The sequence below is a fragment of the Manis pentadactyla genome, chromosome 15 (assembly GCF_030020395.1).
Source record: "Manis pentadactyla isolate mManPen7 chromosome 15, mManPen7.hap1, whole genome shotgun sequence".
Lineage (NCBI taxonomy): Eukaryota > Metazoa > Chordata > Mammalia > Pholidota > Manidae > Manis > Manis pentadactyla.
The window spans coordinates 5,319,177-5,335,373 of record NC_080033.1 but is presented as its reverse complement, the minus strand read 5'-3'; the positions used below and the strand labels follow the sequence as shown (position 1 = coordinate 5,335,373).

The window sequence follows — 16,197 nt, the reverse complement described above, 5'->3', positions numbered from 1 at the left end:
AGGCATCTTAATATGCAAGCATATATCTGTTTTACTGTTACCCAATGAAAATTAAACGTGGATGGAAAATGCCATGAATTAATTTGAAAAATCACATTTGCAGTGCCTGGAAATAAATTACCAGCAATTTACATTTTTGTCATCCAGGGCAATTCTAGGAGCATTTTCCCTCTAATTCCTGTCTAACCTTTAGTTCCCAGTCCACACCTGCTGCCAGAAATCCAGGCCTGTCTCAGGTCACTGACCTCTTGGCTCAGGTGCCTATCCAGACATCCTAGGTCTGGCTGATGTCCACTCTTACTTTTTTTCAGATTTAAGTTCCATTTCTTCCAACTTCAAAGTATAGACATAAGAGAATCACCCAAGGGTGTGGCTGCAAATGCAGATGCTCAGGTCTCACCTGAGTCAGCCCGCCCAAGGCTGCAGGTGAAGAACCTACATGTTGAATCAGCACCAGGAGATTGCTGGGCAGACTAGAGTCACCACCGTATTGGACACCAAACGCTCAAGAGCAAAGACCAACTGTCATGTCTCTCTCTCCAACATCCAACTTCCTGCCTAGCCAAGAACGGGCACTCAACCCGAGAAAATGCTGAACCAAACTCACAATCTTTCCTTTTCAGTGGGATCTTTGTTTAAAAAAGCAAGGACTACCTCAAGGGCATCTGTCCATTCCAGCCAACTTCCTAAAAACAGTCCATTCAACTTTCCTGGAGCCCCTCCCGAGACAGACCTGCTGGAGTTGCCAGTTCTCAAAATCAGAAAGGAAGACTATTCCAGTGCTACCAGGAGTGGCACCTCCTGGCACTGGTGGCCACTATCTATCCTTCCCACGGGGCTGCCACATCAAGTGCTAGAAAGAGGTGGCCTTCGTTTCTTCACACCAGACATCTCCCTTTGGAGCACTCAAAGCAGAATCATCAACCTTTATAGCAACATCTCCTAGATGCCTCTGGAAATGCACGTGCCTAGGTGAACGTCTACCCTGAAATAAGTACCTGCTGGGTAGGACCCGGGGCCCTGAGTTGTCTACTCAGCATCCTCACCCTCAGATGATTTTGATGCTGAGGACCCTGACCCATTCATAGACAAATCCCCATTTAAACCTAGTCCTTTCTCAACTTCCTCTCCAAAAGGAGGGAAGGCTATGCTGCTAAACTCGCCCTGATGGGAGGGAGGGGGAGAGGGTGGAGTTCATGGAGGAAGGGGCAGGCAGTTGGCAGCAACAGGAGGAAGTTTCTGCTTTTCAAATACCCAACCCAGCAAGTGCAACCGTTATACTCTGATGGGTACTGAGACTTAATTTGAAAGGCCTCCCGAGACTTCCCTCCAAGAGTCTAGAGACCTTCCTGCAAATTGAAGGAGTGGAGGAAACTCCCATTCCTTGAGCATTATTTTCCTAGAACAAGAATGCTAAGTGCTCAACATTCCCGACTGTCTTTCTTCTCTCCACAGCCCACCTAGACCCCGCTGCCTACTTCCAAGCAAAATGAATTGCCTGTCTGCTACTCTGCACTCCCCGGAATACTCGGCCCCTGTCCCGCATTGAGCACTTATCTGGCATTAAAGCTAATTGTCTGCCTACATCTTTGCCCCAGGCATTCTTTGCTCCTGAAGGCTGGTTGATATTTTCTTATCTTTGTACCACGCAGGCCTGCCCAAGAGGAGCTGCTTAAAGGAGGGTGCCAGGTGGGTACGCTGCAGATAAGCTCCACTCAGACCCCTGGGATGTGCTTTGAGAGAACTGCACTTTGAGGTGGTGTCTTTGCCTGGGCCTTTTTACAATTACTTGTCAACACATTTCCAGAATTATGTGATTACCAACAAATCTGTGTGCAAACACTTCAGGAACAAGTCATTTCCCCTAAGACATTTCCCATGAACTGTGAAGCCTGTGTTGTTTTGCAGATATGGAGGTGTATACACGTGTGATGCCTATGTACATGTACCATGTATGTGTATGTACTATATATATATATGTGCATTTCACCTTGTGATGTTCCTTGCGCTATGGCTTCCAGCCTACAAAAGCCTAAAAGCAAAGTATTTTAACAGCAGTGATGTTGAAAGAAGACTCTGTACATACTCTCTTGGGACACAGCACAAGATGCTGTTTTCCACATTAAAGCAATCCAACCACTGCCACACTCTGATGTCAGCGGTACGGAAATTTTGCAAGGTTTAAAGCATCCTTCATCCAGCATCAACCTGCTTCCACAGAGCTCTTCTGGAAAACCCAAACCTGTTATTCTTCTCCCTTTAGGAAAAAGATGACCCATCATCTTGCTTTGGCTTCCAAAGCCCTTTCAGCTGTTCCCAGGGCTCTACTCTGCAAAATGCCCATTTTCTTCTTGCCAGGCTATACTAACAGCCCCTCCGAACAAGACCCTTCACCCAAACTTGGTTTCTGCTGTTCCCTCTGCCAGGAATGCCATCTTCCCCACCTTGGCCTTTTTAAATCCCACCTATCCCTCAAATCCCACTGGAGCGCCAGCTGCAGCTCAGCAGATGGGATTGAAACCTGGCTCCACCATTTACCTGCTGTGTGACCGTGGGCAAGGCACTTGACCACTCTGAGCCTCTTTGCTCATCTTCAAAGGCCATCTGAAAGAAGAGAAAGTAAAATCCTCAGACGGTGATTTTTCAGCCCCCAACTTAATCGGACCACTGTCCGTTCCCATCTCCTACAGAACTGAGAGCACCCTGTGCCTTTCTAGAGCGGATTCACCTCCAATACACTAGGAGGTCTCAGAGGTCAGGAGGCGGCAACTGAGACATGCTTAGCACAAAGTAGCTATATACTGGGTATTGGATGAGGAGTTCATATATCTCCTTCTCACTCACAATCCCATCCACATAATTCATAGGTCAGTTGCTTCGGAGAGGTAGTGCCTAAATACACGAACTCAGAGGTCAGAACGATCTAACTTTGAATCCCAGCTGTAGGACCTTAAGCAAGACATTTTCTGTTTCCTGATCTGGAACGTGAGGATGGTAATCTCTCTGCTTCATGGGGTTGCTCTGAAGATTAAGTGCACTAATGTAGGTGAAGTGCCATTATCATTATTAGGATGTCCTCAGGCTTTGGGATCGGGCTTTCCCAGCCTCAGCAAGGACTGGCCAGGAGAACATCTGAGCTCAGTGGTTTTAAAGGTGTCAGGAACTATGGCCCGAGTGTCCCATGACCACCCGTTCATGGGCTCTGGGTAATTTAGTTTCTGTGGACTCCTTCCTTTATAAAATAATTAAAAAATGGATATTTTATGACTGCATTGGTATAAATATGAATATAATTCAGGCTGAATTCATTATTATATATTGCTTTTTATTTTATTTTCTTCATCTGATAGTAAAAGAAATTAAAATGAAAACATTTTTGTGGGTCCCTAAAGATATCGTGGGCCCAAAACATGGCACTTTCTGTGCGGGATGGAGAAGTCAGTCTGGCCCTACGTTTCTGCAGCCTCAGCTCTGAAGCGTCAGCTGGGAACAGGCTCCTTCTCACCGCTCTTCTCCAGCCGCTTCTGGGCTCTTGGCCCACCACACTACCTTTGCCCAAACTTGACCTTTTTCCTGAGCTCTTTCCCCTGCCCCTTTCCCTTGTTTTACTCCCCACACATACCTTAGAGTCCCAGCTCTGGGAGTATCAGAATCCCCTTACAGCACAGATGGCTGGACCTTCCTTCATGTTTCTGAGCCAGCAGTTCTGGGGTGGGCTCAGGAGCCTGCATTTCTAACAGCACCCAGAGGCTGCTGTGGCTGGTCCCAGGACCCCACTTGGAGTACAGCTGCTTTCAAGGTCCTATCCGTTTCCGTTCTCTCTGCCAAGTCTTCTCTGACCTGACTTGGCCACGTTTCTCCCTCATGCTCTCCGAGAACTAAAGGCCCTTCTGTTTCATGGAATTTTTTTATTCGTGTTTCTCTCTCCCATTTGCACGTAAGCTCCACGTGCCTCCGCTCCTGTGGGATCTGCACCCAGCCCGTTGTAGGTGCTCAGGAAACGCGCGCTGACTACCGCTCAGGAAAGTTGAAACAACTTAACCTCCCAGCAACGGCGAATGTATCAGAATCTGCCAGCACTGCATTGTCACTTTACTATTTTTCCCTCTTTTACACTTGTCAACTTCATAATTCCTCACCCGCTTCTAGTCCTTGAGGTAGAGCCGGGAGCTGGGCAGAAACCGATCTGCACTTTCGGAAGCCCTGGCCCTAAGCCCCGCCCCCGCGCTCGCCCCGCCCGTCCTCCGTCCGGGGCCCCGCCTCGTCTCCGCCCCGAGGCCCCGCCTCTCTCGGCGTCACGTCGCAGGGCTGTGCTGCGCATGCCCATCCGGTCAGCCGCACGGAGCAGTGCCCAGCGCGAGCAAACTTACCCCGGTGCGATGTCGCAAGCCCGGCCGCCCGCAGAGCCAGTCAGGTAAAGCCTTCCGGCCCCTGGCACCCAGAGCTCGCCCTGCCCCGGCCTTGGTCGCGGTGGTGCCACAGATCGCCGCCGCGGGAAGGACTGTTCACCAGGCAGCGCGCAGGCCCGGGGCTTGGCACCCTCCCCGCTGGAGGGAGAGCCGGGCCTGGCGGTCACGGGCTCACCCCCTGCCCCTGGCCCCTGCCCAGCCCGCTTCCCTCCTCGGCTTACCGGGTCTCCACGATTCGACCTCAGAAACCGCGAGCTTGCACCGGGCAGCTCTGGGTTCTCAGTCACAGAACCTCTCGGAGCCTGGATGTGACCGTGTTCTCACCTCACCCGGCTGCTGTGAGGATAAAAGGAGAAAAGCGGGAAAAGGGCGAGTCCGTGGTGGCTTCTCCTGGTGGTGTTTTTATGGTGATTATTACAAGGACCAGCCCCTGATAGGAACAGACAAGTTTTTGCAGACTTTTGCTTCTGCTGGTCCCTGCGGTCCGTTCTGGGGCCTCGTAAAAGCCGCACTCGGTAGGGTGCGTGCTCTGGGGGGGCCTGTGTGCATGCGATGCTCCCGGGGTCTCCTTTAGGGCCAGCATTCTGTGATTCATTTCAGGCGTCTGGTGGTTTTTGAAATCTTCGGCTATTACCCAATCACTGAGCATCCTGACCTGGAGAAAGGGGCAAATAACGGCCCAGCTGACAATGGAGACGTGACAGCAGTTACCATTCACTGGGCACTAGCTGAGTGCCAGACACAGTATATGAATCATGTCGTTAAATCCTCACAAATACATTCAAGACCCAGAGAGTTCATTCCTAAATACTTTAAAACCAGTTCTGGCTGACTTAAACATCTGATTTTGCCTACTATGCAAAACTGCCTTTCCCACAGAAAAGTTAAAACCACACCATTAGTTTCTAGGGTTGCCATACAAGGTACCACATACTGGGTGGCTTAAGGCAACAGGAATGTATTGTCCTATGGTTCCGAAGGCTAGAAGTCCAAAAGCAGGGTGTCAGCAGGGCCACACTTTCTCTCAAGGCTCTAGGGGAGGAGCCTTCCTTGCTTGTGGGCAGCTTCTGATGGCTTCTGGAGTTCCTTAGGTTATAGCAGCATTGCTCCACCTTTACATGGCCTCTTCCCTGTGTGTGTGTGTGTGTGTGTGTGTGTGTGTGTGTGTGTGTGTGTGTGTGTGTGTGTATCTTTCTAGGTCCCCTCTATAAGGATACCAGTCATTGGATTGGGGTCCCACCCTAAAAACAGGAAGATTTCATCTCAAGATCTTTAATTACATCTGCAAAGACCCTGTTTCCAAATCAAGTCACATTCTGAGCTTCTGGGTGGACATGAATTGTGGGGGGAGGCTTGAATTATTTAACCTATCTCATCAACATCAAACCAGCAACAAAATATACCTGTCAAAAGGACCATGACAAATTCACAGTCATGAATTCAGGGCACCAGTTGTTATAAATCCATGTACTTGTATATCACCAGCCGTTGATTCTCAGTGTGTGCTGCCCTGGTGCACCGTCAGCATCACCATTACTTGGAACTTTGATATAAATGCAGACTCCCAGGCCCCACCCCAGATTTACTGAGCCACAGTTGTGGGGTGGGCCCAGCAATCCACATTGTAACCAGCCCTCTGGATGACTCTTGCCACTAAAGTTTAGGAACCACTGATACAAAGCAGTTGAAGACATACGGTTTGATTACATGAGATAAGGGCCCGGTTAAGAGAAAGTCCCTAACCTTACAAGGGTCTCACCTTAACAATGACTTTTTCAGCAAACCTGTCCTCCCTGAACATGATTATGGATTTCAATATTTAAGTATTGCATTACTGAAAGAATATTTCATCATAATTTAAGTTAGGTTTCAAAGTGAACTTGTGTACTAAACTGTGTTCTTAGTAGCTTTTTGCCTTATTTTATCTTGTCTACAGTCATGTGATTGAAAAGCACATGGAGACTCAGAAATGGTGAGTTCCAAGATACACAACACAGCCGAAACATACGCAGGACTAGGAGCCTTTTATCGTAACTCTGGTTACTATGATGTTTGGTTTGTTTCTATTTTAGAAACAGTTTGATAGATGATGCTAAGGTCCGTTTAAGAAAGCATGATGTTGGGACCAAATATTCTCACTGTCATCTGACAAATACTCCGTCCTCTTACCGTTGCTGGCAAAAGAAGGAAAACTCCATCTGCTGTTCACCCTCTGGTCAGAGAAGGCAGGTGACAAAAAGGCTCCTGCCACTCAAGTCTCAGGACATTGAAAACTCCACAAAACTTTGTCCCTTGCACACATTTTAAGGCCACAGATTCTCAAAAAGACTTTCAGAATTGTGATGTCCAGGGGTACAAGACGCCACAGGATAAGAGAGCAATTTTGGAGAGCTTTTTATAAAGAAAAATAACTAATTTAGCTAGCAGGTAATTTAAAATAGTTTTAGACAGGGTTTCTTACACTGGATAATTCTCTGTTGTGAGAGGTTTCGCATCATCCATGGCTTGTACCCACTAGGTGCCAGTAACACACACACACACACATCTTTGTGACAATCACAAATGTCTCCGGATATTGCCTACTGTCCAGGCATGGGGTAGGGGGGCAAAATTGCCCCCACTGAGAACCACTATTTTAGACTAATCTCACCCCGGGTATAATATGAAAATTCTGGAGCATGGAAACTAAGAACCTGGGCCCTGAAACTGGCTACACATGTTTGGATGCAGCCTCTCTCCTTGCCAGCTGTGTGACTTTGTTCTGGTTACTTACCCTCTCTGTGCCACAGTCTCTACTTGCAAAATGAGGACAAAATATTGTACCTACTTCATAAGGTTGCAGTGAGGGTTTCACAGAGTAAATGTAAAGCACCTAAAACAGCCTTGGCCCTTGACAAGGATTCTGTACGTGTCACCTGTCATTAGTGCCATTAGCAGACATGGCCTGAGGTATTAAGATACACTGTTGTATTTTAAGGCAATGTCAAGCTGGGGCTGCCGATCCCCTGAGTACAGCCCTGGGTACATCATTCTCCCTCGCAATTGGGGAAACTTCTGAGGAAAAGTTGAAGAAGCATTAATTTCAAAGTTATCCACATACAAAAAAGAAAATGGGCCATAAATGGGCCATAACATGGTTTTCTAAGCAGAATAATGAAAAATGTCCCCATGGGTGCGGAAAAAAGCTGAGGAATCAGCTGAAGGTTTGTGGATTTGGGATTAGACTTTAGACGCTTCTGTCTGGGCCAGACAACTATGACATAAATAAGCAAGAAGATGAAAATCCAGGTTCCAACGGGAGATGCTTCACTGGGTGCCACGAGGCTGGGGCCTGTTCCCAGCTCTACTAAAAAGCAAAGGAGAAGCTGAAATACATTTTTTGAATTATCAGACAATACAATAATAATAATGTAGAAAATCTTGAAAAGACCAAAATGGGTCTCTGGTCTCTTTCACTCAGAGTAGCTTTGCCTGTTGATTATTATGTGAAAATCATCTTAGATCATAAACTCTGATGTGAAAAGGTCATATTATTTTTAAAAAGTTAACTCTAGCTCTGTCATTCCCTGGAGTCACACAGTAGGACTCACAGATTTCCTCCCAGTAGGTGGGGAAGGGGACCCTGGTCATCGGTCCTTCCTGCCTAGGTGTGGGCTTTGGTCCGTGCTCAGGAACTCAATTCTCGGCGCTGAATGTGCCAACACAATGGAGTACTTTTTCAGAGGAACATAAACATTAGGTCTGTGTCTTACGCATTTGGGTGGTGAATGTTCAAGACAGAAACATACCCATCCACTTTGTTTTCACCCACTCTCATAACTAGAAGTGACAACGATGGTGTGTGAGGTTTCTACGTATTGTAGCAGTTCCCAGTGTTACTGATTTAGTAGCAGAGAGGAACTTTCAAAAGTTTTCTTTCATTTTTTAAAAAGCTTGCCCAAGTGGAACTTTACACTATAGAATACTACAAAATTTAGAATGGCATCTACTTTATTGTTACACAGATATATTGGCCCTGGTGCTAAAAATGCCAACATGACCTCTTGATTTCATTTCTAAACATCAAGAACTGGCCTTATGAGTTCTCATTAATAAATATTTCAGCCCTCAGCTCACATGGCCACCTCCCTGACCCAGGAGGTACACACCGATGTTACCCCCATGGCAGACAGTTGGGAAGAGGCAGACCCAGGACCTCTGCTGAGCCTGAGTGACAGCTCAGTGGGAACAGTGGGGGGCATGGGCAGGAAGGAGTGTGAAAGAAATTGAGGTCACCTGTGCTGACAAGTTCAGTTGTGCAGAGGAGAGAAGACTGGAGATTTACACCCGTGCCTAAGACAGGAGAGAAATCATCATGAGACAGAGGTAAGAAAGGGAAGATCAATTTAAGGATGCCACAAATGGAGACACAATCAGTTCTGAAATCAGGAAGGTGTTGAGTCAAGGATATAGGTGGAAGGGGCAATGCACAGAAAAGAGAGTCCTTTTCTTCTTTTACATATGCAAAAAGATGCAGAAGCACAGACACAGGTTATTGCTAATGGCCCCAAGTGACTATATTTCCAGTGTTTAGTAAACTCTTAATAAGTGTGTGGTATGCTGATTAAGAGCATGGGCTCTAGAATTAACATAGTTTACATTCCAGCTACACTACTTACCCCTTGTTTGAGCCTGTTCGGATTATTTAACCTCTTTGAGCCTCAGTTCCCTTATCTAAAAGTGGAAATTATAATAGCATATTAGGAGGATATATATCCATCAACAGATGGATAGATAGATAACAAAATGTGATATATACATACAGTGAAATACTATTCAGCCATAAAAAGGAATAAGGACTGATTCATGCTACAGTGTGGAAGGACCTCAGAAACATCATGCTAAGTGAAAGAGGCCAGACACAACAGGTCCCATATCATATAAATACATCGATATGAAAGAATCCAGGATGTGTAAATCCATAGAAAGTAGGGGCCAGGAGGAGAGGGAGGTGGGGAATCAACTGCTTAGTGGGTACAGAGCCTCCTTTTGGGGCAATGAAACTGTTCTGGAACTGGGGGGGGGGGTCGTGCAACCTTGTGATGTATTAAATGTCACTAATTGTTCACTTTGAAATGGTTAATTTTATGTTATGTGAATTTCACCTAAACTAACAAATAAAGGGAAACTTTAAAAAAAATAGTAGCTCGTAGAACTGTTTGAGGACTCTGAAAAAACCCCTAGTGAACAGCATGCCCAGAACATGTGAGGTCTCGGTGAAGGTTATCTACTGATAACATTGCCCTTTTCATTATCCTTTTAGTTCTTTTATCCATCAGTGTAAATCTGTGTGCACAGGGCATCTTTTGGGGGCATGTAGAGAAAAGTGAGAAGTGAGGGAAGTTCTCAAAGCCCATTCTTTTTGAAGGATTCAAGTAAAACTTTTTGTTTTGGCCTTCTTCCCCACTTATTACCACAAGTGTGAGAATTGGTGTCTGGCACAAAGAAGTAGTTCCATAAATGATTTGTTGCATAAAGGAACGGTTCCAAAATTAGAATCCCACACAGCAGCTCTGTTCTTTCAATGTCCAGCTAAGAAGGTCTCCTGGAGAAGTCTGCTTCCCTGGAGGCAAGCGTGAACCTACAGATGCGGATGACGTGGCCGCGGCTCTCCGTGAAGCCCAGGAGGAAGTGGGGCTGCGTCCTCGTCAAGTGGAGGTTGTCTGCCACCTAGTGCCACTTGTGCTCGACGTAAGGGTTGGGGTGGAACTGGGTTTCTTAGACTCTCATGAGCTCCCAGTAGATCCCCTGTCTTCAGGATTCCTCATCTGGCCAAATAAGACCCTTGGAAGTGCTGTACGTAATGTCAAGAGACTGGTTCTTATGTGGACTCGCCCCCTCGTGAACTGTGTGGCCCTGGCCAAGCCCCTTTTCCTGTCTGGGCCCCTCTTCCACCTAGAAATGAAAGGGCTGGACTCCATCCATGATTTTCAGACTGGGTGCCATGGAACCCTGTAGGTGCTTCAGAATGTTTTCATTAACATTCAATTCGTATTAATTTTTCTCTGGTATACATTTATTCTGAGAATGCAGTTTGATAAAATAACACTCACTTGAGCATGCTGCATATCAGATTTTAGCCCCGTGGAGGCCACCTTTGCCCTAAAAATATTCATTTTTATACATACCATAAAAGCAAGCTTCTCAATTTCACATTAACTGAGCAGTACCCTGAGATCACTGGGCAAGCTGTTGAAAAACTATTTTTTGTAACTGGATTTCTGTGTGAATCAGAATCACCTTGGTAGAATATATATGCACACACATGCGTGCGTGTGAAAAAAACATAAAAATTAATTCTGAGGCTGAAATAGCCAGATCTTATTTCTCATGAGCTCAACCACAACAACCTACCTGTAGTATTAACTGACTTTAGAAGGACTAAATGTTGTTAATGTGAACTTGGATAACAGCATTACTTTATTGCATAAAATATTAATTTAAACTTTAAATTTTAGAATAGTTCTAGATTGTAGAGAAGTTGCAAAGATATGACAGAGTTTTCATATATCCACACCCAGTTCCCCCAATATTAACATCTTACATCACTGGGGTGTTGTCACAACTAAGAAACCAATGTTAATACATTGCTGTCACCCACACTCCACACTCTACTCACCTTTTTTTTTACTAGTTTTCCTGTTAATGTCCCTTCCTGTCCCGGATCTAATCCAGGACACCGTGCTGTGTTTGATGGCCATGTCTCCTTAGTCCCCTCTGCTGTGTGACAACCCTGGGACTAACCTTATTCTCAAGGCTGTTACACTTTTAAGGTGCAGTGGTCAGGTATTTTGTAGAATGCCCCCCAATTTGATTGTCTGATATTTTTGTCATGGTTAGGCAGGGTTCAGGCTTTGGGGGAAGAATTCCACAGAAGTAAAGTGCTCTAATCACATAAAGGTAGGTATAAGCATTTTGATGTTTTATATACTGGGCTTTTCACATACATTTTTATTTCAAAAGGAGAGACCCACCGATGCCTAACAGAAAACCAGTGGTGCATCCTTTATGCTCCATTTGGCTCAAAGTCTTGGGGGTACAGGGAAAATCAGTGATGCTGAGACATTGTCTTAATTTGGCCCATTTTCAAAATAGAAACCATGTGTCCAGAGATGCTCCTTCATCTACAAATAGGAAGTTCACCACTTAAGAGAGACCGTTTGGAAGAAGCTAATGGCCACTCAATAAATGCTTCTTAAGTGAGAAAGAAATGGGCCAGAGAGAAAAGTAATGTGGGGTTAGGACAAGAAACGTGTCCATTACAGCCTCTTCAACTGTGTTTTCTAATGGGAACCATTTTCAGTGAATGTCTGCAGATCCCCAGCACATTTGGGGGATTTTAGAACTCTTGATAAATGGAACCAGATTGGTTAAAAGTTGCAGAGTTGAGAGTCACTCCATTTCCAGGTGCCCTGGAGCGGAGTTCTGCCTGTGAGGGGTAGAATACTCAGTCTCCACAGGAGTATGCGTGTCCTCCGGAGATGCTGGTGGGCTGTTCTTGCCCAGGGCAGGAGATGGCTAAAACAACCTGCTCTTAATAGAGTGCTAATCACATTATCAAGAAATTAGAATGAACGAAGTCTTCCAAGAAAGGTGTACTGTGTCTGGAAGTGCTAGCGAAGGTGGTTTTGTTTTTTTTGGACTTAGCAGATCTTTTAAATGTAGGACAAAAATACCATTTTAAAAATACTTATTAGCATAATTTAATTCAGTGGTTCTTAATGAAAGCTGATTTTGTTCCCTAGGGAACACATGGCAAGAAATGTCTGGAGATGTTTTGGGTGTCAAAACTGGAGGGCGGGTTCTCAGTTGTCTGTTTCCCACCTACTGCGTTGACCCTGTGGCTCTGGCCTTCCACCCCCCAGCCTAGTTGTCCTTCCATCCTTCATGTGTGTTCTCTGCAAAGGTCTCAAGGGCTATTTCTCCTCTTCCTCTGTACATGCCCCATAGCCTCCCACTCACTCCCCTTCACTTGGCCAGCTGTGAGGTTCCAGCTCCATAGACATTCCAGTGCATTTCAGTGGCATGTGCTAACTTTCTGGGAATGTCTCTAATGGCCTGTAGCTTCCTCCAGGGCCCTAAAGCCTACCTCACTGCAGAAGCCAGGCTCCACAGGATTCCAACTCAGCAAATGGGCACAATTCAGACTTGAACTGATTCTAGGATGATTGCCACCTACCACCTTGAATCCATCCAAGACAAACACTTGTGTTTTTAGAAACCATGTGTCCAGAGATGCTGCTTCATCTACAAATTTCCAGTCTTTCTGACTCTTCTTAGCGTGAACCATGTTGAGCATGCCTGATTTCCCATCTGAAATGCTCAGTCTTACGCCATTACCTCCGCTGGAGGGCCGCTGAAGTCCCTGTCCCATCACCCACTCTCAGCCCCAGTGTTGCCTTTGCCATCGATTCCAGCCACGGTCTGAATCCTCACTGTTCTCAAGCAGGCTTCAGCTGTCCCTCCGAATTTCCCACAGGCCCATTTCCCCTCCGACAGTGTCCCAGTCTTAGAGTGTGCCCTGGCTTTCCCTCCAGCTTCCTCTTGGAATGCCCCCAGGGACTCCAGATTGTCCTCACTTGCTAATTCAAGGTCATGCAGCTCCTGTGGGCTCCTAGCTGAACCCCCCAGCCTCCCCCTCTGGCCTCCCCATGGAATCTCTCAACGGCACCCTGCATTCATTTGCAGGCAGTTGTGGTTTTAAACAGAATACTGCCCCCCACAAAAGTACATATATTATGTAAAACAATTCATATATAATTATGTATATAATTTCCTGTAAATGGGAATGTGCCACAGTTAATATGTCACTTTAATTTTCTGTTGATAAGATGACACGGCCTTGTCTATACTGATAGGGAAAGGTGGCTATCACATTCTTTTTAAGGGCTGTATAGTGTCTCATATGCATGTTCTCGTCCATTAATTGAGCAGTGGTAACTTTAGAGTTTGGGGCTATTGCAAACAATGCTTCAGTCTTGTCTCTTTTCTCACTGGTAGGAATTCATCATACAGATATACTTACACTAATGGAATTGCTGTGTCAGAGAAACCATGTTTTTATAATATTGCCAAATTGCCACTCCAAAAGATTGACCCAGTTTATGTTCACCAAAGATAGTGCTTTCAGAGTCATCTTGCAGATGCTGCCTCAGGTAGGGCACAGACTGCCCACATTTCATGGGGAACATAAAGTTTAATGTCTGGAGCAAGTTGCACCTCCTGCCCTGCCCACCTGTATAATGGACTGCCTTGGCCTGCTTCCTTTGCTCACGTACAAGGGGCATGATTTTAGCACTTGCAGCAATACCTCATCATTTCTTAATTTGTGTGTTTTGTTTTCTGCTTTTAGACAGGTTCACTGATAACCCCAGTAGTAGGATTTATAGACCACAACTTCCAGGCCCAGCCTTATCCTGATGAAGTTACGAATGTGTTCCTGGCGACCATGGAATATTTCCTCCATCCACACATCTATCGCCAGAACCACCTGACACATTCCGGTCAGCACTTCTGATCCACTGCTTTGAGTACACAACCCCTGGCGATGGTGTCACTTACCACATCAGGGGAATAACTGCAAAAGTTACCATGTTCATTGCCTTAATCATTTGGGGGAATAAAACCATCTTTGAGGTTGAATTTAATCTCAGTGATCTGATGTCATCCTCTGAAGAGCCCTTCCTGAGGCTTCATAAACAAGCTCCAAACAAGTTATGATCTATGCAACTAACACCCAGATAGCCAAGAGATTTTTGTGTGTGCTTATGCACAGAATGACAATATATAATGCCAGCTGTTGGAGTTTGACAGGTGTGAATATTCTTCCTGCAATCTGAAGGTAGAAACATTGCCTTTTTTCCAGTTGCCGTCTGTTTGAAAGGGCAAAAGTTTTTCAGAAGTGGAAAAATATGTTTTTAGTGTTGCATAATATCACCCACAAGATGTTAACAATTATTTTTCTTATGTGTGCAAGAAAAAGTATGTGGAATATAGTAGGCACTTAATAAATATTTGTTGAAAATATGACCATGTGGCATTTATCTTTTATGTAAGAGGTAATATCTCTTTCTGTCTGTACTTACATGTGACAGAAACTTCCATCCAGCAGTCAAAATCTACCCACCCTTTCCTCCACAGCAGTGGAATCGAACCTAAGCCCGTTGCTCCCCAGCTGGAAACAGCGTTGCTCAGGATCCCTTGTAGTTAAACGTGGCCACTGGAACTAACATAGTCCAGTGCGATGTGAGTGAACGTGGCCTTGCAGGTCATCTCCAATTTAGGAGATAAGCCAGCTTCCCTGGCCTCCCTTTCTCCTTTCCAGGAGCTCTAACATTGCTTCTCTGCAGCTCAGCCTTGACCATACAGATGCAGACAACTCCTGGGGGAACAGCCAAACCCAAAGACAGAAAGAGCTTGGATCTCCAAGCGACTCTGGAGCAAGGCAACCCGCCGCCCTGGGCTGCTCCCTTGGGATGGTTCCTTAGGTGGACGATAAAATTCTGTCATCTGTCTGCCTCTGTGATTTGGGGTCACCTCATTGGAGCAGAGCTATGACCCTCATTAATATACCAGAACACTTGCAAATGGCTGGATGGATATTCACCCAAATGTGAGGTATTGGCAGCAGTTAGAATTTGAGACAATCTTGATCACTTTACACACAGGTTCTGTGATGTGCACAAGATGCACTTGGGTGTTAGTGGGGTTTGTCCCTCATTCAGAGCAGATGAAATGAAGGAATATGAGAGGCCCATATGCCTACCAGTCAGGGGAGACAATGGTAACTGTCTCAAGAGGATGAGAGCAGAAAAACCCAGATCTCAAGAACAAGCCCCAAATCAAAAGTCCAGAAGACAAACCTGAACGGCGTGCCTTAAGATCTGCCACTTCTTACACGGGCATCGCCATATATCATGCTTTAGATGGGTTTCTTTGCTTTAATTATGATATTAGCCATCCTGCAGGAGGTCAGGGAGGCCAGTGAGTAAAGCAACATACCTCAAATCCCTAAGGGCTATTTTCGATCTTATTGACTTACTAGATGTTTAGGAAGCCAAACCCTTTTTTATTAGACTTTGTTACGGCTGAAAACGTGATGCCCACACTAAACCCACAATCAGCCACACATGACTGTCCATTGCTGCTGAGGTTTTATTTTCTGAGAGTTGGCAGATGAAAAATATCTGATCCACTGCTTTATACCCATAAATGTTGAAACGGCACAAATCTGGCTCCAACCATCAAAGTAGATGTTGGGTGATCGTCACCATTAACATTCTGTAACTAGCCCTGCGTGAACAGGCCTGAACTGTTTCTGAGCAATTATAGAGGCATTTGCAAATGTGTATTTACAGTCTGACAGCAGTGTAATTACTGGTTGAATTGTTGGCCTCCCTGGCGGTGCAGAAAGCCGCCTTCCCAAACTGTTTGTTCATGTGAACTCCACAGACCTGCTTGATTTTTAAAAGGATTTGGCCCAGCTGAAGTCTGCAATCTGTGACGCTCGTGGCCACCCACTTTAAGGGACTAAATATTTAGCAATGGTGGTACTGCTCGCTCTTTTGTTAGCGGTGACATTTTATGACATCTTTGTTCAGAGTTATAGGTAAACATCCTGCGATGAAAAGAAACAGAAGTCTAGCAAATCTGGCTTAATAAAAGAAGTTGTTGGCAGGCTACAGATCTCAGAGAATCTACAAGCCGCTAAACAAATCAACCTCAGGAAGCACGGCGATGGGGAGCAACC

At 45.6% G+C, this 16,197-nt stretch overlaps 1 pseudogene; it reads left to right on the top strand.

Annotated features, from left to right (window-relative positions):
- The first annotated feature begins 4,294 nt into the window (after positions 1-4,294).
- Positions 4,295-14,437, top strand: LOC118928738 (peroxisomal coenzyme A diphosphatase NUDT7-like; annotated as a pseudogene).
- The last annotated feature ends 1,760 nt before the right edge of the window (positions 14,438-16,197 follow it).